This window comes from Sminthopsis crassicaudata, chromosome 3 (assembly GCF_048593235.1).
Source record: "Sminthopsis crassicaudata isolate SCR6 chromosome 3, ASM4859323v1, whole genome shotgun sequence".
In the NCBI taxonomy this organism is placed as follows: domain Eukaryota; kingdom Metazoa; phylum Chordata; class Mammalia; order Dasyuromorphia; family Dasyuridae; genus Sminthopsis; species Sminthopsis crassicaudata.
In genome coordinates, this window is record NC_133619.1 from 246,191,001 (window position 1) to 246,215,608 (window position 24,608).

Consider the following 24,608-nt stretch of genomic DNA (forward strand, 5'->3'; position numbering starts at 1 on the left):
ACAATATAAATAAATAATATAATATAATAAATATAATATAAATAAATAATAAATAATAATAAATTAATAATTAATAATAAATCAATATAATACAATAATTAATCAATAATTAATCAAAAAGTGCCTACTATATTTCAGGGACTATACAAGTAACTGGGTATACCAACAGTGGAAAAAAAAGGAAATGCTTTCCCAGAAGAAACTTAACCCGGGTTGTTTTTTCACCATATATCTGCCAAAATGCCCTTTGGACCCTATTAAATATGAGCAGGCCTCAGACATGATTTACTCTATCCAACAGCCCTCTTTTTATTGTTTTCCCTGTAGATAATCCAATATCTTTTTCTCTCTCTGTTTCCCAGATCTTAAAATATAATCAAATTAATACTATAAGAAATGTTTCCTGTTACTAGTGCTATCAAAAAACAATATCACTGGTCCATGAGACATGTGTTACAACTGGATTTATTTTTACAAGAGAAAAGAAAATGCATGTAATACCAAGAAGCCTGCAGGTACAAGAAAAGTCTTGGTATATATATTATAGGGAAAAGGGCAAGTCACAGGGTAAGGGAAATCAATTAATCTCCTCCCAATGAGTAGAAGAAGTTATGAAAAAGTAAAATACCAGAAGCAGGATTCTTTGTTGGGAACTGTGATTATGAAGCTATGATAGTCTGCTTATCTATAATGATCCCAGCTGCAGAAACAGCTTCTCAGTATGGTACAGATTGACTGGTGCCTGTCTTGATTCCCAAGGACACATATAGAATCCACCTTGGGAAGAAAACAGTAAATTGTATTAGCTGGGGGTTGGGGGGTGGCAGGAAGGGCTTCATCCTTGAATGTTTGGGACCTCTTGCACATTCCAAGGACCCTTTCACATTAGCCTATAGCTCCATTCACAATGTCTTTGACTTTCCAACTAAAATATTTCCGACATAATCACTTATCAAATGTTTTATCATTCATTCATTCAAATATTCACTCATCAATTCATTCAATTACATATATATATATATATATATATATATATATATATATATATATATGTCAATGTATATAATGGTATCTGGACTATAATAAAAATTCAACAGGAAGGAATGGAACAAAGGGGGGGGAGAGGAGGAAGAAGAAAGAAATAGTATTTATTAAGCACTTCCTATGTTACTGACACTGCTTGTTGATCTTCAGATTGTTTGACTTTTATTCAATTTCTATCTGACATTGGATTATTTTTTTATTTTTTAACATGCATAGTTAATATTTTTAGGAAATATTCATGCATTTTATTTAAGTATTCAGTGCAGAAATATATACTTGTTTGTGACAATTCTCTTTATTTCTTTTCCATTGTGAATTTCCCTTTTATTGTTAACTTAGTTTCCTTATCTTTGTCCATCTGTCTATTGATCTCTGTATATCTCTCTCTGAATATATCAGTTTCTGTCTTTATCTGTCTCTCTCTCTCATACATACATACATACATACACACAATTAGCTACTAATATATTTTATAGATACTTTCTCATAACCAACACTTTTTTGTCATCTCATATTCCTTTTGTTTTCAGTTTCATTGACCTCTTTTTTGATTTTAAGATTTCTGGTTTTTGAACTTATGTGGAGGGATATTAATATGTGTATTTTCTAGATTTTTTCTTTTATTGCTCAATGCATTGACTTTCTTTTGTCAATGTATTTAGTTGGTGACTATTTACTTTTAGACTACTTTACGTGAAACAAATTTAGGCATGTTTCATAGTTATTTTTCTTTTTTATAATTAATTCATAATTATTTTTATTCTTTGACTCATTATTTTGGATTCCTTTTTTAAGTCTTCATTTTAGTCAGCATTCTTTATTACTATTTCTTTTATTGATTAAATTTTTATTGCTTTATGATCTGTTAGAGGGCAGTGTGGGTGTAGTGGTTGGAGAATTAGACCTGAAACCTAAAAAATATGGATTAAAATCTCATCCCACATGTGGGACCTTGGAGAAGCTACATGAACTTGTAATACTCTAAGTAACACTCTCAGACTTTTAAGTTACAAAGTGCCAATCTGCATTGGTAGAGAGAATTTGCTCATCTGAGAGCCCTCTATGCCAATTAAAATGTATTCATTCATTCTATTAACATCTATTAAGCCATGAGTCACCAGAAAGATACTCTGCATTTAAGGTACTATGTGGATTAAATCTTCCTCAAAAGAGAGTTCACAAAAGCTCATCAATGTATTTACGTTTAATAATTCACCAAAGGACACACTTTGTATAAAGGAGTTTAAATAAATAGCATAGTAATGATAAAATATGATCCTCAAGTGAATATTGAGTTCATTCTCATTTAAAGTCATATACCCTCAATGGGAAGAATCATCCTCTATGAGATCTATGTATGATCAAAGCACTTTTAAGGAGAGGCAACATATACCCCTTAGACTGCAGGCTTATAATATTTTCTAGTGATCTTATTGCACTGCTTTCAGCTAAAACTACTCTTTCCAAGTGATGCTCTCTTCTATGACTTGATGGTCATTGCATCTCAAAGCTCTGTACTTGGTATCTCTGCTGTTCTTTGCCAATCATCACATCTATACTTCATCTGATCTTTGGCTATACAGATATTTTCAGGATTATTTAATATTTCTTTCAACAATGATTAAGGTTCTTGTTAGTTAATAAGTCTTTCCCCTGGGTATTTTTTTTTTTTTTTTCAGTGAGCTCTCTCAGATTAGTCTATGTGAAGCTCTTCCCTTTAAACATTCTACACCAATAATGGAAGCCAGGCTAAAACCTAGTCTTTTCTTGTAGTCTTTTAACCAACTCTTCTCTGTACTTTTCTGTTCCATTTCCTTCTCTGAGTCGCTCAATTCAATTTTCATGCAACAGGGTCAGAAACCCATTTTATTTCTTAGGCTTTCTCATATATTCTTGACTTAGCTAACATCGCTGAGAATACATTTTTCAATCAGAAAAGATATTGAATGATACTTAAGTGAAAAAAAAACTCCTCTTTATTTCCCCTAACATATTATTTTAATCTTTGCAAATAACAATAGCTGAACAGATAGGAAAAGCTGGAAAATTTTTTCTCACTTTTATCTGTCATCATACCACAGATTAGTTTATCTCAAGTACTGCTATAGATATTTCAATCTTTTTTAATATTAGGAATTATACCTTTTTCTAATTACTAGCAACATTTTATTACCTGGAACTCTAGAATTTGTTTTTTTTTTAATATTAATATGATATTTATAGTTTTTATTTACTAGATACTTGCATAAGTAATTTTACAACATTGATAATTGCCAGACCATTTGTTCCAATTTTTCCCCTCCTTCCCCCCTACCCCAGTTGGCAGGTCGACCAATACATGTTAAATATGTTAGAATATAAATTAAATACAATGTATGTATACATGACCAAACAGTTGTTTTGCTAAACAAAAAGAATCAGACTTTGAAACAGTGTACATTTAGCCTGTGAAGGAAATCCAAAATGCCGACGGACAAAATTAGAGGGATTGGAAATTCTATGCAGTGGTTCATAGTTATCTCCCAGAATTCTTTCACTGGGTGTAGCTGGTTCAGATCATTACTGCTCTATTGGAACTGATTTGGTTCATCTCATTGTTGGAGAGGGCCACATCCATCAGAATTGATCATCATACAGTATTGTTGTTTAAGTATATAATGATCTCCTGGTCCTGCTCATTTCACTCAGTATCAGTTCATGTAAGTCTCTCCAGGCCTTTCTGAAATCATCCTGTTGGTCGTTTCTTACAGAACAATAATATTCCATAATATTCATATACCACAATTTATTCAGCCAATCTCCATTTGATGGGCATCCACATAGTTTCCAGTTTCTGGCCTCCACAAAGAGGGCTGTCAGAAACATTCTTGTACATACAGGTCTCTTTCCCTTCTTTAAGATCTCTTTGGTATACAATCCTAGTAGCAATGCTGCTGGATCAAAGGGTATGTGCAGTTTGATAACTTTTTAAGCATAGTTCCAAATTGCTCTCCAGAATGGCTGGATGTATTCGCAGTTCCACCAACAATGTATCAGTGTCCCTGTTTTCCCACATCCCCTCCAACATTCTGCATTATCTTTCCCTGTCATTCTAGCCAATCTGACAGGTGTGTAGTGGTATCTCAGAGTTGTCTTAATTTACATTTCTCTGATTATTAATGATTTGGAGCATCTTTTCATATGACTAAAAATAGTTTCAATTTCTTCATCCAAGAATTGTCTGTTCATATCCTTTGACCATTTATCAATTGGAGATTGGCTTGATTTCATTAGAGTCAATCCTCTATATATTTTGGAAATGAGGCCTTAATCTGAACCTTTGACTGTAAAAATGTTTTCCCAGTTTATTGTTTCCCTTCTAATCTTATATGCATTGATTTTGTTTGTACAAAAACTTTTCAGTTTGATATAATCAAAGCTTTCTATTTTGTGATTAACACTGATCTCTAGTTCTTCTTTGGTCATGAATTCATTCCTCTTCTACAGGTCTGGAACTCTAGAGTTTTGACAATCATTACTAAGCATTTTGATTTGTAGAGTTATTTTTGGTAATTATCCTCATGTTCTAGTTTTTAATTTTGTTTTTATTTTATCAAAAAAATAGAATAAAGAAAAAACCAGAAAAGGAATACAAAATAAAACAAAACAAAAAAAGAAGAGAACTTTGTCATGTGCTCAGAAGAACATCTGAGAGGATTTAAAATCTATAATAATAAATTACCAATTCAAGAAAGGATATATAGTAGTAAAAGAAATTATATTCATGAGTATCCATCTTTTCTTTACTTCCTTGTAGGTTGTTATTTTGTCCTCTGCTGTGCACCTTTTTTACTTTATTTTTTTTCCCTCCTTTTATTCCTCCTTTCCCCCCAAGACTATAGTTAAGCAAGGATATATTTATATATATATATATATAGATACACACACACACACATACACTCACAAAATACATACACATACCTGACCAACATTCAAACACATATCTTTCCTACCACTACAAATTCTTTGCTTTAATTTTGTCCCTTAACTTATTTTGCTATTACTCCTCACTCATGGATCCTTCCCTTGTCCTCTTCTATTTTTTGCTTCCTCCTCCACCTATCCCTCCTCACTTATTTCCTTATAGATTTTTGAGGGTGCTATACTTTTCACGGTATTTATGTAGTATTAGCCTATTTAACCCATTCCCATTGTGAGTAGGTTTTCAGAACTATGAGCCCTTCTCTCCCTTATAATGCCTCCATGACTATTCTTCCTCAATACCTCATTTGTATAACCTAATTATGATTTTTACTTTAATTCTGTCCCAGTCTTTCTTTTGAACTACTTAATTGATGATGCCAGTCTTAAAACACATGATATACATTTCTCACATAAAACATAAGCAATTTATCCATGTTAAATTCTTTGGAACTTATCTTTGATATTGGCTCTTACATGTTAAATTTTCTATTGAGTTCAGGTTTGGTTGATAGAAATTCCTATAAGTCTGTAAGGTTAGTTGAATGTCCATTTTTTCTCATTCAATATTATAGATAATTTTGCTGGATAGATTTATTAGCCACAGACCTAGTTCTTTTGATTGCTGGTATACTTAATTCAGGTTTTATATTGTGGCTGCTGATAAATCCTATACAATTCTAATTGTTAGTTCCATATATTTGAATTTTTTTTCTTATTTCTTGCAAAATTTTCTCTAGGGGGTTTTAAATTTGGCAACAACATTTCTATGTGTTTTCCACAAAGAAGATCTCTCTGAAGTGATGTTCAGTGGCTTTTTCTATTTCTACTTTCCCTTCATTTTCTATAACCTCAAAGATAATTTTCTTGGATTATTTCTTAAATTATTGTGTCAATGTTCTTTTCCTAGTCACAGCTTTCAGCTAGTCCAATTATTCTTAAATTTTCTCTTCTAGAACTGTTCTCCAGAGCTGTTGTTTTTATTTTGAGATGTTTCACATTCTGTTCTATTTTTTCATTCTTTATAATATGCTTTATTTCTTGGTCTCTCCTAGCTTTATTAGCTTCCCCTTGCCTAATTCTAATCTTTAAAGAGTTATTTTTATCTTTGAGATTCTATCTTTGTTTATAGTTGGTTAACTTTCTCCTCCCCATAATCTTGTTTTTCTTAAATGGTTTTTATTTACTTAGTTAATTTTTAGGGTTTTTTTTTCAATTTCTTTCATTTGATTTTTAAATTTTTTTTTTGAGTTTTTCTATGAATTCTCTCTGGACAGGGAACAAAATAATATGACACTTTAGGGTAGAAGAAGCTTGTTTTACTTCAGTGTCCTCCTGTGAAGATGAACCCAGGTCTTTCTGTTCCCATAATAAATTACTATGGTTGTGTTCCTCTTTGCTGATTCATTTCTTTTTTTATAGTTTTAGAATGAAAAAGAGGAATTTTTATTTCATCAAGATGTTTCTTTTTTTTTCATTATTATTTTCTTTTTTTATTATAGCTTTTTATTGACAAAACATATGCTTGGGTAATTTTTCAATACTGACCTTGCAAAAACTTCTGTTCCAACTTTTCCCCTTCTTTCCTCCACATCCTCCCCTAGATGGCACATAGTCCCATACATGTTAAATATTAAAGTATAGGTTAAATACAATATATATATATATACATATTTATACAATTGTCTTGCCACACAAAACCAATCATATTTAGAAAGAAGGTAAAAATAACCTGGGAAGAAAAACAAATCATTTTTTTTAAAGAAAAAATATTAGTGTAAACACTTCTAATCGGAGGATGAAGGGGATAAAGGATGGTGTCTCAAACTTTACTTCAACTCTCCCCTCTAACCTGGAATGCCAAACAAGCAGCTCCACCACTCTGCAAGTGCCCACAGCCAGCAGCATCCCTGCCCCATTGCTTTTACTCTCACTCATCAAGTGTGCTGGCTCCTTCCCTTGCAGAAGTGCTGGGCCAAGTATTCCAAATCAGCTGAGGTTTCACTCAGTCTTCCCAGACTCAGACCCTCAACTATGCACACAATCTTGGAAGTGAAAGTTTCGCTGGTTCTTAACTGAGGCTCCCCAGCCAGACCCAGGGATCCCCACTTGGTGTTTCTGCTGATCTATGCCGGAAGTGTTTGCCCTTCACATAGGTTAATCCCTGGGCTGAGGGTCTTTGAAACTTCTTGGGTTGTATTAGGAAGACCCCTATTCTGCTCAAGTCTTTTTCAATTTTCACCAGGGTATGTTTGCAATGAGGTACAAATGTGTTCTATTTATGAGGGAAATGCCAAAAGTTTGATATTTAATGACCTAGTTCCCAGAACCCTTCCCCCTCTTGTTATATTTTAACTTTGCTCTCTGCTTCAAATACTTGTGTATTTTTCTTTTGTGATTTCCTAACTTTTTTCTTTTAAAATGTATTATTTATTTTGAAATTTGTTTCTTTTTAAATTTTGAGACCCAAATTCTTTCCTTTCCTCCCAGCCTCTCCCCAACCAATAAGAACACAAGCAATTATACCAATTGATACCATTTATACATGGGAAATCATCTAAAATATTTCCATATTAGTCATATTTCCAAAGAAGCAAGAAAAATAAAGTGAGAAATTATATTTCAATTTGCATTCAAATTTCATCAGTTTTCTTTCTGGAGGTGGATACTAATTTTTCATTATGAGTTTTTTGTAATTCTTATAAGTCTTGTCATACTTTTCCTAAACCACCCTCCTTATCATTTCTCATAACAACATAGTACTCCATCAGAATCATATTCCACAACTTAGTCATTCCCCAACTGATGAGCATCCTTTTGATTTTGAATTCTTTGCCATTACAAAAATGAGCTGCTATAAATATTTTTATAAATATGTCTTTTCCCTTTATTTTGATCTTTTTGAAATGCAGATATTATAGCTCTTTCTGTATATAGTTCCAAACTGTTTTCCAGAATGGTTGGACCAGTTCATTATTATACCAATAGTTTGCAAATATATCTATATTTCCACATTCCCTCTAATAATTGCCAATTTTGATAGATGTGAGGTGGCGCCTCAGAATTGTTCCAGTTTGCATAGTGGTTTAGAATATTTTTTTTTCAGCTGACTAAATATAGTTTTGATTTTTTCTGAAAAAAATACCTGTTTATATCTTTTGACATTTTAGCAATCAGAGAAAGGCTCTTATTGAGCTTATCAAAGAAACTTAATATAAAATTTTCTGATGTTACTTCATTGTCTATGGTACCTTTTAGTAAAATGTGGTTTTCCTGATTATCTCTTTTAATTCGATATATTATTGCTTTTGTTTTGTCTCAGATCATGATTGCTATGCTTGCCTTTTTTTTTTAAGTTCATCTGAAGAATATTAGATTTTGCTTCAGCCCTTTATTTTAACTTAGTAAACTGTGTATCCTATAACCATATACTGTTGATTTCAGGTTTTTAATGCATTCTGCTTTCTACTTCTGTTATATGGGTAAGTTCCTGCTATTCACATTCACTGTTATGACTGCTTTGTATTTCCCTCCATCCCATTTTCCTGTATTTTTTCTTTTTTTCTTTTTATCTTGTCCCTTTTCAAAAATAGATTTGCTCCTAGCCTCCTTTAATCTATCTTTCCTTTTATCATCCCCTTTCTTTCTCTGTATTAAGATTTTCTAGTTTCTACAATAAGCTGCTTATTTTCCTACCAAGTTGTTATTGCTGCTGCTGCTGTTGTTTATCAGGATTTATATTGCTTCCTTAGTTTCTCTTACTGGGCCCTTCACTCACTGTAAGAGACTGGAGATCAATTAGCTCCTGTATCCTGAGGTTCTTCTCATAATTACTACAGAATCATTCACTTCTTCTCTAGTTTTAATCTGAAATTTCCTTTTACCAGAGTATTGATTTATTTTTGAGAACTACAGAGTTCTGAATCACTGCCAAGGGCAGATTTTATAAGCAGCCTGGAGAAGATCCACTTAATAGATTGTTGTTTTCAAATAGTTCTCATTTCTGCAAGTGCTGGTCACACTATCACAGAGAACCCTTAGCCCTCAGTCACTTCTTAGTTTGAGAGTAGGGACAGCAATCATGTAGGAAATAACAACACAGAAACATTAGTTTTCACCCTAAAACTGTGAGAAGAACCAGGAGATCATTATACATGGCAACAGTAAGATTATAGGATGATCAATTCTGATGGACATGACTTATCAGCAATGAAATTATTCAAGCCAGTTGCAATGGTTTTGTGATGAGGAGAGCCATCTGCACCCAGAGGAAGAACTGTGGGAACTGACTGTGTACCACAACATAATATTTTCATTTTTTTTGTGGTGGTTTACCTGCATTTTGTTTTTTCTCATTTTTTTCCCTTTTTGATCTGCTTTTTCTTGTATAGCATGATATTGTGGAAATATGGATAGAAGAAATGCACATGTTTAAAATATTTTGAATCATTTGCCATCTGGGGAAGTGGGTTAGGGGATGCAGGAAGAAAAATGGAACACAGGGATTTGTAGAGATGAATGTTGAAAATTATCCATGTCTATATTTTTAAAATTAAAAGCTTTAATTAAAAAAAGAAAAAATAAAACTGTTAGTTTTTAGTATGGAGTTCATTCAACCTTCAGCATGGGATGATGATGAAAACAGAATAGCATCAATGAAATAATAGTCCTTTATGTTTTTTTTTTTTCTTTTTTTAAGGGAACTATTGTGTGTTGTTAGGTTCTTACTAAATGCTAAATTGGTACTTAACAATTCTCTAGCTCAGAATTCACACCTTTAGTTCAAACCTTTAAGGGAGTTTACACCTTTGAAGAAATACTTTAAAGGAGCTTATTCATTGGTTGTAAGTAGTTCCCCAAGCCCCTGGAGTATACACAAGCCCATTCTTTGGGAGGAAAAAAGGAGAAGTTAGAGTCTGGAAGAGTCAGTCTGGATTGGGTCAAGGAGAAGATGTCCCATGGATTTGCAAGTCCAGCAATCCCACACTTTTGGAGCATTCGAGATTCTACCTTCACTCTGGCTGCAGGCTCCAGAAACCTCCCAAGAAACCTGCTCACAGAGAAAAGATTTTACAGAAAAGAAACCTCCTCCCAGAGAAGGATTACAACTGAGAGTCGGCAGGACTTTATAGTGTGTGATTTATAAAATACATTTTTTTTCTCTTTTGTTACCCCTTTTTTACTTCAATGGCCATATGTGTTGGCAGAGGGAGTTGTCTCACTAATATTCTTTCCAATATATTGTTGCTAATATGATGTTATTACTAATAACTTTCATTTATATAGCATGTTAAGGTTTAAAAAGCTACTCTTTCCCAATAATTCTTAAAACTAAGTAGTGCAAAAATGAAACTAGGTGGCTCAATAGAGTTCTAGCCCTAGAGTTTAGGACGCAAACCTAACCTAAGATCTAAAGTCAAGAATAGGTTGAAGAAAATAAGCATACAAACAACAAGACAACACAACAATAAAAAACTACTATGGTGATAGGGAAGCTCAAAATACAAATTCAAAAGAAGACAATAACTTAGAATATATACAAAGTCTCACAAGCCCAACATGAATTCATAGAAGAGTTAAAGAAGGAAATTATAAATAAGAGTAAAAAAATGAAAAATCAAATAACACTATAATGAAAAAAAAATGATCATCTTCCTGAATTAAAATTTGGCCTCAGATACTTATTTGCCATGTGCTCCTGAGCTAGTCACTTAACCCTTTTGCCTCAGTTTCCTCATTTCTAAAATTGAGCTGGAGAAGGAAATGACAAACCCTTTCATATCTTTGCCAAGAAAACTCCAAACACTCAGTTAGAATTACACATGACTGAAAAATGACTAAACAACAAATAAAGTAGTACATTAATTTCTATTTTACAGATTAAGAAATTGAAGATCTGAACTGTTATATGACTTGTGTATGATCATAGCTGGTAAGTGAAAAAGGCAATATTAAAACCCATGTCTTCTAACTCTGACTTCAAGACTCCCCTCTACAGCATGTTATCTTGTTATCATATTAACCTGTTCTTAGTATTTCCATTTGCTAAATGGAAATAACATTTGAGAATTTTGTGATTCATCACAGGAAATTTTTTCATTTTATCCAGAACACACATAAACATTATACTAGGAAAAGTATTTTCCTATTTTATAATTATTTCAAAATAATAGTTGGCCAAAGGCACACTTAAATGCAAAGACAATCAAATATCATAGTAATGACAAAACACAACCTCCCCCCAAATCTTGAGTTCATTCTCATGTAAGACCAAAAATTTGACACACTAGTGTCAAATAGAATTGTCTCTCAGCAAGATATATATTGCCTTAGAAAACTATACATTATGGCAGAATCAAGATGGCAGAATCAGAGTCAGCATTATTGACTTAGCTCTTCTATAACATCCTCCACAACAACTGGATTCTGCTTAGGAAAGCTGAGAAAATGTCACGAGTCACCTAGAACAGCTTAGGGAGAAGGAGGGCGCTAACATGGTAGCAGTAGTAAAAAAGTGGGCAGCAGAAGCAACAGCACAAGGGAGCATTCCAGTGTCCAGGAATAGTAAGGGAACTGAATACCATGGCGGCAAACTCCTAGGCAAAAATAGATCCCATGGGGGATGAATATTAACACTGGGACCAGGAATGACTCAATTCTGGGTCACAATTTCAGGATAAAGAAAAGTAATCACAATCCTAAGGAAATGAAAACCCTGCTTATGTAAACAACAACAATAAAAACAAGTTCCAGAACCATAGGTAAATGGTTTTGAGCCTAAGAGCAAAGTGGAAATTCAGTATAACCATTAACTCCACACATAAGGTTACAATATACTAAGCCAGGGGGAAAAAACAAAACCAAGAAGGAATCAATGGTTCACTTACTCTGAGCTTGAAGATTCTTCCAGTTAGCTAAAAGTGATTGAGCTCAGCAGCAGTCTAAAAAAAATTAAATACACAAGTCAACAGATCAAAATCTATGTGAAGAACTTTTTGAGTGAAGATCAGGGTACCAGTGAATAGACTTTTTTCTAGATCACATCGTTTTAGAAGTATCAAAAAATTAATAGATCCCAGAATGAGCTGTGAAAATAGCAGAAAGATATAAAAGACACACGTTTAAAAGACATCCCATCCCCACATCCCCATCCCAACTTTCTGAAGTGAACAGAACCCAAACCTAACCTAAGATCTAAAGTCAAGAATAGGTTGAAGAAAATAAGCATATAAACAACAAGACAACACAACAATAAAAAACTACTATGGTGACAGGGAAGCTCAAGATACAAATTCAAAGAAAACAATAACTTAAAATGTATACAAAGTCTCACAAGCCCAACATGAATTCATAGAAGAGTTAAAGAAGGAAATTATAAATAAGAGCAAAAAATGAAAAATCAAATAACACTATAATGAAAAAAAAAAGAAATGATAGTAATACCACAAAATTATAAAAGAGAGTAAATTGGCAAAAGAGATAAAAAATTCTAAAGAAAATAATTCTTTAAAAATCAGAATTGATTAAATGATAAAAGAGGCATAAAAACTCACTGAAGAAAATAAATCCTTTTAAATTAGCCAAATGGAAGCTAATAATCCCATGACATATCAAGAAATAATCAAACAAAATCAAAAGATTGTTTAAAGAAAAATGAGAAAGAGCTCTTTTGAAAAACAAAAGACCTGGAAATGAGGTCAAAGAGAGAGAATTTAAAACTCATTGGACTACCTAAAAGCTACCAAAAAACCCTATCCTAGACATAAAATATCAAGAAATCCTAAAAGAAAGCTGTGGAAATGGCTTAGAAAGAGAGGGCAGAGTAGAAATTAGAATTTATTGGTCACCTCCCAAAAGAAAAACCAAAATGAAAACTCCCAGAAATACAGTTAAAATCAGCCAGAAAGAAATAATTCAAATACTATGGAGATATTGTAAAGATCAAGGAAAAATACTGCAAGTAGTCAGAAAGAAAGATTTCAAATACTTATGTAGCCACAGTAAAGATCACACGAGACTTACCCATTAACACAATATTGGAATAGAGTCAGTGACTAATAGACTATTATAAAAATAGTAGGATCTTGGTTATCTAATAAATGCAAGAAAAATATATTTCCTTGGTGCTTGTAAATCTAATCAAAGGATTTTAAATTAGTAAGAACTAAGTACCATTGAGAGAAGCTACAATTCAATCAGAAGATTAGCAGCTGAGAGTCAAAATTCCATGGGAAATAAAAGCTAAGAAATGTAGCTTGTATACAAAACAAATCAGAAATCATAAAAAGTCTTTTTTTTTTTTTTTTTTTTTTTGCATCAGTGAAATTTGGAATGAAAGATATTACTATAATATTATTTGATTAAGTAGAACTTATTTGAAAAGAACAAGATAAGTAGAATGGTAGGGTAAGGTAGATCATATATTAAGAAAATAGAGTAGAAGCACATTTGTATGAAAATCAATGAAGGAAGAAAAAAAATCAACTATATCACTAGCATATGGGATAGTACATTTAGATATTAAAAGGAAATAGATGATGAATTGAGGAAATAAATTATGTTATGGGCCAGAACTCTATACTTAAAACAAGGATTCTTACAAGGTGCTAATTCAATGGAATTGATGATACAATGGTTATCTAGTTTAGCATGGTGAGTAATAGTTTTCTAAGATCAGTATGATTGATTTAATCTTACAACAAATAATGGTTTTCTAGTGATATAATGATTGGTTTATACTCAAAATAGAGCATATAAAGCTTCGACAAACTCAGCCAGAGTGAGAGCCAAAGACAGACTCAGAAGGACTTGGAGAGAGACTCAGATTCACTCCATCTCACACCAAAGTGTGGCAGGGCTCTCCTCCTTCTCTTCTCCACTGAAACCAAGACTCCAGAAGGCCTCTAAGAAAACTAGCTCAGGCCCCAGACAAGGAAACTAGACTGTGAAGGAGATAATAAAGGATTTGGACTTTGACACCTGATTATTTTTCTGGTGATTACTTAACTAAAACGAAGCCTGCTCCAAGACCTCCAGAAAACCACCAAGAACATTACAAAATTACATATGTATATATGGATAGATACATGATATAGTGGAGATGCAAGACTTAAATTGTCTAGCTATCTGTTGGAGATCTCACTCTCCCAAAAATAAAGTATATTATTCCTTCTTAACTGGCATAAATGATAACTGACTCTTTTAGCATGGAGGAATTCTATTTTGGACATGATTTTCATCAATATGGAAGAAGTGGTTGCTAGGGATGAAATTCTAGAAAATTTTAGGGAGAAGGAACTACACTCCTTATAGTTTGTCATAAATAAGGAAAAAAAAAAGCTAACTATAATATGATATACAGTTTGGATTTTGAGAGAAAAAAATCATAATTTAATTGAAGGATAGATAGGATTCTGTAAATTAATGCTTTCCAGAGGAAGTGGGTACAGGACAGATTTGAAATTATAAAGACAAATAATAATAAAAAAAAATTCATAGCATCTTTAGACATCTACAAAATTGGAAGAGCTCAAACACTACATGAGTGGAAACTTACACTCCCAGGCAATCAGCAAAACAAACCAATATGGCCAGAGGGTCTCAGGAAGCTCCTTAATGGAGGCCCAGTTTGAATCTTGCCTACTCCCAAATGAATCAAGCCCTAGCTTTGGCAAATTTTCCTAAATTAGGAGGATAGACAGGTGGGGAAAGGAGGTTCAGGGAAAAACCTTGATAGTCATTCTTCCTATACTAGTTTAGCAAGTTTGTAATAAAAGGAAATTACACTAATCTTACTCGATATGAACTTGTTTTTTTTTTTTTTTTTTTTTTTTTTTTTTTTAATTATATATATATATATTTTATAATATTATCCCTTGTTTTCATTTTTCCAAATTACCCCCCCTCCCTCTATTCCCTCCCCCCGACGACAGGCAATACCATACATTTTACATGTGTTACAATATAGTCTAAGTACAATACATGTGTGTGAATATCATTTTCTTGTTGCACAATAAACATTAGAATCCGAAGGTACATGCAACCTGGGCAGACAGATTGTAGTGCTAACAATTTACATTCCCCTCCCAGTGTTTCTTCTCTGGGTGTATCTACCTCTGTCCATCATTGATCAACTGGAAGTGAGTTGGATCTTCTTTATGTTGAAGATTTCCACTTCCATCAGAATACATCTTCATACAGTATTGTTGTTGAAGTATACAGTGATCTTCTGGTTCTGCTCATTTCACTCAGCATCAGTTGATTTAAGTCTCTCCAATCCTCTCTGTATTCCTCCTGCTGGTCATTTCTTACCGAGCAATAATATTCCATAACTTTCATATACCACAATTTACCCAACCATTCTCCAACTGATGGACATCCATTCATCTTCCAGTTTCTAGCTACAACAAAAAGAGCTGCCACAAACATTTTGGCACATATATGTCTCTTTCCACTCTTTAGTATTTCTTTGGGATATAATCCCAGTAGTAGCGCTGCTGGGTCAAAGGGTATGCACAGTTTGATAACTTTTTGGGCATAATTCCAGATTGCTCTCCAGAATGGCTGGATTCTTTCACAACTCCACCAGCAATGTATTAGTGTCCCAATTTCCCCACATCCCCTCCAACATTTGTCATTATTTGTTCCTGTCATCTTAGCCAATCTGACAGGTGTGTAGTGGTATCTCAGAGTGGTCTTAATTTGCATTTCTCTGATCAGTAGTGATTTGGAACACTCTTTCATGTGAGTGGATATAGTTTCAATTTCTTCCTCTGAGAATTGTCTGTTCATCGATATGAACTTGTTGAAGACAATGGACTTGTTTAATCAACACTTGACTTTCTAGATGGTTACCAGTCACATAACAATGCATTCTAGAATTTTTCATTGGAATTACAACCAGGTGTATTGGCCTTGATTTTTTTTTTAATTCTGATATCCCTTTAATGAAAATTAGGACAATATTTGTCTACTGAATTTTTTATTCTATCATCTTTTAAATATCAGTTCTTTCAGGAATCAAGAATATAGTTCACTCTGGCCAGATGATTTGAATTTATCAAGAGCATCTGGGTACATTCTTACTATACCCTTATTCATCTTGGGTATCAGTCATTTTTATTTTCAACATCATTTATAAAGTCATTACTTATTTTCAGAGAAAAAAAAGAAACAAAATAAAAACTGAGTAGGCTTGACTTTTTTTGTGTAGTCACTTGTTCTATCCATCTCACATAAATATCTTAGCCATTGCTTGATCCCCTCCCCTTTTTTCAATACAGCCAAAACAACACTAAAATGGCTTTGTTTTTAGCTTCCCTAAAATTGATATGTATATACAAAGTATGTTTTTTATAGATATTGTATGATCTTATACATAAGATAGAAAGCAAAAACAGAACAACTTACAAAATAAAATAATAATTTTTGAAAGAATTAAAAACTTTGATTAATATATTGGCCAACCTAAACTCCAGAAGACCAATGATGAAAGATGCTACTAACAGTGGGAAAGAGAGGCGATAAGCTAAAAGTGTATTAATGAGACATATATTTTTTGGACATGGCAGATTTTTTTGTTTGCTTGCTTTTATCTTGACTATGCTCATTTTCTATGAGGATTGTGGGCTTTTTTCATTCTTTTTTTTCCACTGTAAGGAGGATCAGAAAAAAGAAGCAAGAACTATTGTTTTAAAAAGGATACAGAAATTAGACTCATTCAAGCATTTTAAAAGATGCATGGAAGAAAATAAAAGAAAGTTCAGATGGAAACACAGAGTAGCTTTTAAAAGTTATGCCTTTTCTTACATGAACTGATGCTGAGTGAAGTGAGCAGAACCAGGAGAACATTGTACACAGCAGCAACAAGATTATGTGATGACCAACTATGATAGACTTAGCTGTTTTCATCAGTATGATGATACAAGACAATTTCAATAGACTTGAGATGAAAAATGCCATCTGCATCCAGAGAGAGAACTATGGAGACAATGTGAATTGAAACATAGTATTTTCACCTTTTTTGTTTGTTTGTTTTTTATTTCTTATGTTTTCCCTCCTTTTGGTGTGATTTTTTAACATGAAAAATATAGAATTATGTTTAAAAGGACTGTATATTATAACCTGTATCATATTGTTTGCTCTTTTGAAGAGGGGGAGGAGATAAAGGAGAGAGGGAGAAAATTTTGGAACACAAATATACAAAAATGGATGTTGAAAACTATCTTTACATGTGTTTGGAAAAAAATAAAGTATTGAAGAGAAATAAATGTCTTTCAAATGCTGGAAGGGGTGTGCAAAAAATAGGGAACTATTGCACTCTAATCAGAGTTGTGAACTGGTCCAAACCTTCTGGAGAACAATTTGGAACTATGTATAAAGGGCTAAAAACCTGTGCAAACTTTTGAACCAGCAATACTACTACCATGTCTGTATCCAAAGAGATCAAGGAAAACAGAAAAGAACACATTTGTTTAAAAATACACACATATAACTATTGTAATTGTTCTTTTTGTGTTAGCAAAGAATTGGAAATTGAAGGGATCTCCATCAACTGTAGAATGGCTGAATAAGTTTTGGCATATGATTATGATAGAATACTAGTGAGTTATAAAAATGATAAGCAAAATAGCTTCAGAAAAATCTGGGAAATCATATCAACTGTTGCAAAGAGAAGCAAGTAGAATCAGAACACAGTACTCAATAATAGTAATATTGTAAGAATGATCAATTGTGAAAGATATAGCTACTGTGATGAAGAAAATGATCCAAGACAATGCCAGAGAATCCATGATGAAAAACATTATCCATTTCCAGAGAGAGAAATGAAGAATTCTGAGTATAGATTGAAATAGATATTTTTTCACTTTCCTTATTTTTCTTGGAGATTATTTTCATATTTCCTTTTGCAACATGACTTCCTGAAAATATATTTTGCAAGATTTCACATGTATAAATTGTTTGCTTCTCGAGAAATAGAGAAAGTAGTGAGAATTTGGAACTCAAAGTTCAAAAAATGAGGGAAATATTTAACAAAATAAATAGAAATTTTTTTTAAAAAAAATTAAAGTTACATCATTTTAGGAAGGAAGCTGTGATCACAAAAAGTCACAAACTTCATCAAGAACTCTTTATAGACTAACTATATTCCCTTTTACTCTGGATGTAGTATATTTAGACTGTGGAAAATCATGTCAAAGACTATTTCATCCTCTTCTTGTGCAAAAAGATGGTTACATATGAGCTAGAGAAAGGGGGATTCAAATTTAATTGAATGAACCAATGAAGAATTAATGATTTAATAAGACCTTGGCTAGTCTCTACTAAAATACCAATGGATATTGCTTGGGCTAATGCAAAAGTAGGATTTTATTGAGTAACAATATCCTGATTTGAAGTAAAAGATAAGATGCCAGAAACCTTAATGAAGAACTAGTCATAGTTAGTCAAACACTTTAGATTAAGTGTGAAGTCTTTAAATGAATTGGAGTGACATTGACTGGAAGAACAGTGGGGCAATTTAGTCATACCTTTTGAGTCTTTTACAAAATGGCAAATCAGACCAAGACTAAGAGATATGTGAAGTCAAAATTTTGAAATTCTGAGAGTAGAGAAATTATTGGGCCCTCTTCAGCTAAGCTGGAAAGAACTGAGAGCCTAAGGGTAACCAGCAAATGAGAGAGAGAAAGCAAGAAGTCAGAGAAAAGTGACCCTGAGGTGAGCTATCAACCTCACAGGCAGGGCATTTTCCCCCATTTCCTCAGATTCTAGGGGAACCTACAAGAAAATCTCTTTTACCATCTACTTCCTGCATGTGCTTATCAATAGAAATGGTAACATATCAATGGACTTTTTTGCCCAAACAATTCTAGAATCTGAATTTTATCTTAATGACAAAAATACGTAGTGGTTATCTCAAAATAGATTTAGAAAAATAAAATTCAGAAGACAAAAACTCTGCCTAAATTGGGTATCTTCCTGAGGGCTTGGAGTGATTATAACTGTACGCCTAATTTTTCATCTCACATAAATTCTCTAAACCAGTAGCAGAGGGAATCCAGTGGCTCTGAGCAACCATTATATTGCCCCAGGCTTAAAAGGAGCTAATTATTCTAACAGGGTTGTTACATGAGTTAATATTTTTATTTGGGACTCAAATAAAGGCAGAGAAGGGAAGCTTTTCAAATTGTCAAGTGACACACAGCTGAGAGGGATAACTAACATTCTGACAGTTGAGAGAATTAGAATACAAAAGATATTAACAGACTAGAGAGTTGGGCTAAATATAATAAGATGAAGTTCAACAGAGATAAAGGTAAAAGTCTTACTTTTAGGTTCAAAAAAATCAACTTCCCAAGCACAAGAAGTAAGAGAAATGTTTAGACAGCAATTTGTTAGGGAAAAAAAGATAAGGAGTTTTTGGTGGGCTTTATGATCAATATGTCAGTGGTGCATGTTGATTGACAATATGAGAGGAATGACTTCCAGGAATAAGGATGAGATGACTCCACTGAGCTCTATCCTGGTCACATCACATCTGGAAGAGTGGTAACTTCTGGGTGCCGTCATTTAGAAAGGGCTTAAGCTGGAAAATATTCTGAATTAAACATACCAGAATATGAAAGTCCTTGATGCCATGACAATGTGGATAAAGAAGATAGAGAGTAGGAAAGAATATGGGGATCAGGGTGGGGGAAGAGCAAGGTATTAGGGGAAGAGAAGGGAACAATGATAGCTGTCTTCAAAAACTCAATAAAAGTGACATGACAACAACAACAACAAAAAAAAGAAATCCTTAGACTGCTCTAAGGAGAAATCATGTATAGAATGGAAAAATCTATTTTGAGATAACCACTATGTCTTTTTGTCATTAAGATAAAATTCAGATTCTAGAATTGTTTGGGTAAAAAAGCCCATTGATATGTTACCATTTCTATTGATAAGCACATGGAGGAAGTAGATGGTAAAAGAGATTTTCTTGTAGGTTCCCCTAGAATCTGAGGAAATGGGGAAAATGCCCTGCTTGTGAGGTTGATAGCCCACCTCAGGGTCACTTTTCTCTGACTTCTTGCTTTCTCTCTCTAATTTGCTGGTTACCCTTATTTTGTTCACTTCTTCATTTCCCACCTGCCTGTATTCCTCTGAACTTCACCATTGCCCTCTAGAACTTCATCATCTTACAAGGTCATATCAACTCTAGAATTTGTATTTAGTCCATGCTCCCTGGCACTGGAGACCCAGCCTCCTTCAAACTGGAGAAACTGGAAAGAGAGAGCTCCTCCCAAATGCTCCATTTACAGAGGGAATTAAGGACTGTCATAACTATTTTTCCTCCACCCTGATACAACCCTCTGGACTTCTCTTCTGCACTTCTCCCCTCCAATATTTTCAGCTTCTTTTTCTTCCATTAGATTGTGAGAATCTTTAAGACATTGATTCTAGTCTTTCTTTTTGTATCCCAAATGTTTAATACAGTGCCTATTATAAGATAGCAGCTTAATGTGTTTATAGACTGATGGTTCTAGGTATAATGGTTTAGGAAGAATATTGACAAGCTGGATCAAAGCTGGAGTGGTGAGAAGAAATTAAGTGATTGAATTGGGAATATTTAGCTTCAAAATCAAAAACATAGAAGGGACATGATGACTGACCCAACTACTGATAAAGAATATGATTTAGGCTATCTCTGCCTGGACTTAAAGTTTAGGATTAGGAGCACTGGAAGATAATAGCAGAAAGGTAGATTGTACATAATAGCTATACCCAAATAGTATAAACAGCCTCAAGAATAGTAAATTTTCATACAATGGCATCCATAAAGCTCAAAGGCCACTTGTTAGAATGATTTGGGGGGCACAGGTTGATTAGCTGATCTCTGAATTTACTTCCAACTCAGATTCTAAGATTCTGAATTTGAAATAAATGTACTAGAAAGTCAAGAGGGCTCTACTAAGTTTGCGGAAAAGGATTTCCTAGACTTTCTTGCACACAGATTTGGAGGAACAAAATATATAGCATAATCAATTACTACATAAGCTGGAGTTATAAATAACAACAGCTGATAAGAATTCCTCAGCAAATAAATCTCCCAAATGCAGTCTCACTGAAGTATGCTGTCATCTTTAATGAGCCATAGATTACAATTATAGACACCAGGGAACAATTTAAAATGTTTGCCAGGGAAGTGAAAATGTGGAAGAACGAGACCTGAATTATGCTGAATATGATTTTATTTTTAATGTATATGAGGTGAATCAAAGGTTAGATTCTATTGCCCAGGAGCTGCATTAAAGGAAGTCAAAGCAGCAAAGGGGGGTTGAGTTTACACTTTCCATAATGATTATGGTGATAATTTTAGATCATTGTAGCATTCAGATTAAGTTTACGTGCAATCAGGAGGCCTGAATTGTCAAACCTTTGTTCAGAACTCCAAATAATTTTTTTCTCCATTCAAAAGAATAATCCCACATATTTATCATGGCGTTCTCTTCCCAATGTAAATATCACCTGTTCCAAATATCCCCAGCATATCTCATTGCTTCCTTCAACCTCACCCTCTCAATCAGGAAAATAATAACCTTTACTTTCATCAAGCACCACTTGGTTTGAACCTTTCTTAAACATTTACATTTTATTTTGTATTATGTTTACTTGTTCTCATGTCACTTCTTAACTAGTTGAAACTCCATTATTATCAGTTCTTAGCTAACCCTTTCATCTCCCCTAGTACCTAGACTTTCTGCACACAACTGAAATCTACTATTTGTTTCCTTGACTGAAATGTCCCAAATCCTAGACCTTATAAGCAGGGTAAAAGTGATGTTTCACATTAGTAAAGCAAAAAGAGCTTATGCTTTTGGGTATTAAGTATTATCAAAGTATAAGTCAGCTAAGTGTCCCAGTGGATAGAACATTGGACTTTGAATCAAGAAGACTCATTTTCCAAATTCATGAGCAAAATGTTAGATGCCAATTTTGCCCTTCTGCCAATTCTGTGCAGCTAGGTGATATAGGGAATAAAGTGCCAGACCTGAAGTCAGGAAAACTCACCTTCCTGAGTTCAAATCTTGCCTCAAAGACTTTTTAGTTTATGTGACTCTGGACAAATCACTTACTCTGTACACTTCAATTTCTTCATCTGTAATGTGAGCTGGAGAAGGAAATGGCAAACCATTTCAAAATCTTTACCAAGAAAACCCCAAATGGGATCACAAAGAGTTAGATACAACTAAAATGACTGAATAACATTCATAAAAGTTCTATTTTCTCTGGTTTGAAAGGAAAAGGGCAATATTGGGGATTGTTGTTTGTCCTTTGTTCTCCAAATGTAAAATGACATCAAAGAGTGGATGCCATGACATGAAAGTGAATTGGATTTAAGTGAGGTAGGGCTGTGAAAGGTCATGTCTTACTTTCTTCTTCTTAGTTCTCCAGAACTATCTGGGTCCAGTAACCAATTTAGGACGACTAGAAATGGCCCTGGATACAGTGAGAGACTTTGGCCTTTTTAAGCTAAGATCTTTAATATCTCACTGAGGCAACTGCCCATTCAGTAATTAAGGCTTGGTAAGAAAGAAAAAAGAAAGGCCTTTTTTTGGGTTTAAAAAAAAAAGAATCAATCTAGGAAGACTCTCAGGGTTTCTGTACAAAGGAGAAACTATTGCTACTTAAATTCATTCTGAGGCAATCTGGACCAAAAACAAAAACCTTGGGCTTGGCTTGGGACTTTTGTTTTCCAATCTATGAGAGCCAGAATGATTTGGATTTAAGGCATGGTTCTTAAGAAAAAAAAATCTAGTAGGTGAATCCCAAGATATGAAGAAAGGAAAGAAGGGAGAAATGGAGGAAGAGAGAGAGGAAGGGAAGGAAGGAAGGAGGAAAAGAGGAAGGTTTTGCCCAGTTTTCAGTGAGACAGCACTGTGCTTCATTCTCAGAGATGACCTTGAGATCAAGAAGGTGATGCTAAGGCAAACCTTAGACTGGTTTCCACAGTAGTTGTGGACACATTCTTATAATCATGAATAAATCACTTGCCCTCTCAAAGCCCCCAAGTAATTCATTAAGATAACTTTTCTGAACAGTGAATTCTCTATATAGATGAAATTAGAGATCTGGACAAAACAAGATGAGAAAGAAGGATAGATGGATGAGTCAATCCTCTTTTTTTTATTTTTTATCAAGGAGAACAGGCAGAGGAGGGTATGACTGCTTCCAATTCCTGCCAACTTATAGAATTATTGATATAGATCTGAAATGGAACCCAGGCACTATCTGGTCCAACACTTTCATTTTGTAGATAAAGAAGCTGATAGCCAAAGAGATTGCTATTAAGGTCAACTACATAGTACATAGGAGAATTGGGATTTAAAGCATTCCTGTGCTTTTTCCTTCATATCATGCTGCTTCTCCAGGTAAAGGATCTGGCCCTCCCTATTCTCTTTGCCTTCTCTCTCATCCTCCAGATAGACCTTTCCCAGAACTGCTATAATTACTGACTAAATGAATAAACTGGGAGTTACCTTTTGTTTTCCTAGTCTTTCCTGATGGGAAGCTTGATTAGCAGGTTTACATGCGCAAGAAGTTATTAGTGAGTAGGAAGAGGACCACTGTCCCTTGTTAATCCACAATTATACATAATCATGAGTTGACAGAATCTGGGTGACTCCAGTCTAGAACTACATCTTTCTGATGGTTCTTTCCCACTGTGCTTTGTATTGAAATAGATAAGACAACTCTTTTATCTATTAATAGTGCCTTAGTCAGGCTGGGGGTTACATTGAACAGAGGATGAGATTTGAAATCAGGAAGTCCTACATTCAAATTCTACCTTGGACACTGACTAACTTTTTTATCCATGGCCAATCACTCAGTCCAAAGTTTCTCAAATGTAAAATCATTCCTGGGATATAAATGCTATTATGACCATTTTATAGATCATAAAACTGAGGCTGATAGAAGTGAAGTGACTTGCTCAATGTCATGCACCTAGGATTGCTGCTGCTCCCTATCTATATCTACTCTTCTGCTTCTTCTCAAATAGATCTTGTTCTTTCCCATTTTTATTTTCTTGTGCCCATTCCTTCCATCTGGAATAATTGCACAATAAATCTTTGCTCTAAGTCCTAGCAATGTCATCCTACAAACTCAAATGTTACCTCCTCCATGAACTCATGAACTCTTTCCCAATCACTAGCTCCTGGTGAGAAATCCCTACACTTGTTTTCACTATTACTTCTATATTCCTCTTACAAACACACAGACTTTCTTTTTTTTTAAATTATGGTTATGTTTTATCTGTTAGATTATAATCTCAAGGTTTTTTTATCACCCTTGCCTTAAACATAGAAGGAAGTGAATAAGTATACTTTACTGATTCACAAAAATACTGAAGGGGTGAAATAGTGCGTGAGCATAGTGCAGAGTTGGGTTCAATGACCTTGACACGAGTTTTTAATGCTCAGTAAGATTTTTGCTTTATACAGCTCTCTCTCTCTCACCACATAATATAATATAATATTATATATATGTATATGCACATATATATCACATATATGATATTAGGAATATAGGAATATCTAGGAAAATATAGTAAAAAAAGAATAAGA

At 33.7% G+C, this 24,608-nt stretch overlaps 1 protein-coding gene across 1 annotated transcript in view; it reads right to left on the bottom strand.

Annotated features, from left to right (window-relative positions):
* The window catches only part of LOC141561151 (rab proteins geranylgeranyltransferase component A 1-like), a 163,242-nt gene that overhangs the window by 24,672 nt on the left and 113,962 nt on the right, over positions 1-24,608 (bottom strand). Inside the window, exon 4 of the mRNA XM_074300322.1 lies at positions 11,892-11,945. The gene's annotated coding sequence lies outside the window, so the exon portion shown is untranslated. The remainder of the gene's footprint in view (positions 1-11,891; positions 11,946-24,608) is intronic.